The following is a 3698-nucleotide window of genomic DNA, read 5'->3' on the forward strand; positions in this document are numbered from 1 at the left end:
CACTACCCACCTCAATTGTCATTGCGTAATTCCTACATCAGTTGAAAGCTGGTGTGTTCTCTCCCACACTAGGCTGTTACTGATTGTATCCGACCAACGGACATTGAGTATGTTGCGTAGACAATTTTTTATATAGATACTTGTACATTTTTCTTCATCGTTGCAGTAGTTCTCTAAGATTCAGCTCAGTAGGATAGAATAGTCTTGAGTTCTGTATTGGATATTCTGAATTCATTGTTATCTGACAGTTATTTTGAGTTACATATGTTCTTCATTTGTGGGAGTGCTGTTCTAGTTTGTCAATCCTTACCTTCACATGTGCATTAGATCCTCCTTATTTATCGATAGTTCTGCACATGTGCACGAAATCTTTCACCTCTTCCATAGCTTTCCCATTGAGTGTGATTGGGTTGATTTTCTGTGTTGTATTTGAGAATCTCGCTTTATTCCTTGGTCAACATATGGAGGGAAGCACGGGATACAGTGGACAGCTAGGATCCAGCAGGTCGATTTAGACTTCGCAGATGATCTGACTCTTCTATCACACAAATGCAGGAGAAGACGACCAATGTAGCAGCATCCTCAGCCACAGTAAGTCTCAATATAAACAAAGGTAAAAGCAAGACTCTCCAATACAATACAACAGGCACCGATTGAATCACGTTTGATGGAGAAGCTTTGGAGGATGTGAAAACCTTTACATATCTGGGCAGCATCATTGATGAACACGGTGGATCTGATGTAGATATGGGGGTGAGGATCGGCAAAGCAAGAGCAGCATATTTACAACTGAAGTGGATAGGACACACATTGAGGAAATCACCCAACTGCGTCACAAGGCAAGCCCCCAAATGGAATCCTGAAGGCCAAAGGAGGATAGGAAGACCAAAGAACACATTACACCGAGAAATGGAGACAGACATGAAAAGAATGAACAAAAGTTGGATAGAACTAGAAAGGAAGGCCCAGGAAAGAGTGTTTTGGAGAATGCTGGTCGGCGGCCTATGCTTCATTGGGAGTAACAGGCATAAGTAAGTAAAGTAAGTAAGCTTTACCCCTTGTATATGTTAAAGGCTACTTCAGTATATGCTGCTGCTACATTATCTGTTTTCACATGGATTGGTGTGTTTGTATGAGATAAAAGGGCCAGCTCATCTGCGAAGTCCAAATCGTCTAGTTACATGAAAACTGCCCATTGTATTCCACAAATGACTAGAATAAAATTAATTTCATATGCAATTCAGACTTCTATCGATTGATCCGCTAGTTACGAAGTCACTTTGTTTTAATATTACAGTCAAAATCTTATTTAAATATACTATTTAAAAAAACATACTAATTATAATAATGTAACGTTTTGGCTTCAATCAAAAAGGTTTGTTTTTCATTGTATTCATATAAAGTAAACTTCATTTGCATATAGATATCAACCAGGTATGAGAACAAACTACTGATCAATATTTTAGTAGCATAGAGTCAATTTACGTTACAATAAATTCATTTAAGAAAACTAGACTATCTCAATTCAAGCCTGAATGTATATTACATGTAATATGAAACTAATAATGATTTGTAAACAGAGATGGATAGTGACTGATTTGTGCCTAGTCTATACTACTTAAATGTAAAAGTTCCATATGACAGTATATATCAGTTAGTTGTTTACGAATAAATAAATATATAACGAATTTATTAAGTAAGCTATATTGATAGTTTATATCAACTTCTGATATATGATCTATATAATCAATTGACTCATGATTTCAACTATGAAAATACTGAAATCTCCACAAAACCCCTTCTGATTATAATCATATGTTCACTAGTGACTGACTTCAAGATAAATGTCCTGGAGTTCTAGTGGGAAGCAGTGACCAATGGAGTTCAACCAAGTCTGTTGTAGAGATATCAACTCACTGAAGACAATTGGTGAATAGTTGCTCAAACATCGTGGATTGGTTGAAGTTAGACATTAACACCGTTGGATGCCAGCCGGCTCAGTGGTCTATCGGTTAAATGCTCTGGCGCGAGACTGGTATATCCTGGGTTCGAATCTCGTGAGGCGGGATAGTGGATGCGCACTGTTTATATATATATATATATATATATATATATATATATATACAACGCGAATAACTATGTTTTGTGAGTCCTTGTTTTTATTATAGGTTCGAACATCGCAACGGATTCGTGAAATCTTTTTCAGATAATTCTCAATTTATGATATTATGAATTATATACACATTTATGTGACACATTCTGAAATTCCTTATCATCATTAGATTTCTAAAACATTTCTTCATTACAAATAATAACCCACAGGTTTCTGTTCCCTTTTTAGCGATGTGAACATTTCAATCTTGAATAACGGTCGTTTTCAAACCTCAAACTATGTTTGAAGCGAAAGGTACTGGGTTCGAGTCTCAGAGTGAACATCAACTCTGAGATACAAGTACATCTAGCTGACGAGTCCCAAATAGAACGAAACGCACGTTCTAAATCCAAATACTAGCCAATATTCATCTTAACTATGTTTTTTGTTTGTTTTCTTCCAAGTAGCATTGTAGTGAGCAAGAACACGAGTGGGGACAATCGAATTTATCGTAGCACTACATTACAGAATATTTCATTAAAATATGAGGACCATATAGTGAACAGTTAATTTGCAAAATAACAATCAATTTTCTCAATTTGACTGTTTCTTCTGCAAATATCCGTCCATAGTCTCCGATTATAATTGTTCATGCATTTTTGTATTACTTGCGTGACATTCCCGTTCTCTCATTATCGATCTTCTACTGAAATACATTCAATGCTCGACCATCATTGTATACCACTTATGTGGATATCAGTAACTCACACCACAGCATGAAGTTCTCACAATTGGTATATTATAAATTGAAGTAGAAAATTTGATTTGTTTTACAAACAGTAATTAATGTTTAATGTGGAATTGGACCTTACATTGTTGTGTTGTTTTTTTAAAGATCATATGAAGTATATAAACATTAGTGATTATCAATTTTTACATATACAGATTATAAATTAAAAACATTACCTCATTTCATTTATGAAATCATTCTAGATCACGTGACATTACTTGTAACCATGGCAACATATTTCTAGTTTATTAACAAACTGTTCTGTTAATGAATTTCTCTTATTTATTTTATTGACTAAACAGATTGTGTATATCTGTAATCCTTGCAAATGATCACAGTTACATGATTTGATCCTTTCCATGTATCTCAGATATTAATGAGTTAATGAAAAATAGATAAGGCATTCTATTCTTATTCATTACTGTTACTGAGATCCTTTACAGTTAGTGTGATATTCGTAGCAAGATTGACTACACCTTATGGCTTATACACACAATTTCTTGATAGTCCATTGTTTATTAAGCAAATTAACTATCGTTGGGCACACAACCAAGTAACTGAGCTAAGGAGTTATTGAACGCCTCCCTTCATTGTTAGGAAAGGCTGCAGTCAAAACAATACACATACGCTTATATAAAAACAGTAGTGGTTGATAAGTGATTATCACCAAGGTCAAAATGTGACTCAAGAAGAATGAATAAATTGGCCTATCCAGAAGATGGAATAAGTTATTTGAGCTTTACATGGTAACCGATATTACAATATAGATACTACTTTATATTAGAATAAGGCCTGATGAGGATCTAATTGAAAACA

Source organism: Schistosoma mansoni (assembly GCF_000237925.1).
Source record: "Schistosoma mansoni, WGS project CABG00000000 data, supercontig 0151, strain Puerto Rico, whole genome shotgun sequence".
Lineage (NCBI taxonomy): Eukaryota > Metazoa > Platyhelminthes > Trematoda > Strigeidida > Schistosomatidae > Schistosoma > Schistosoma mansoni.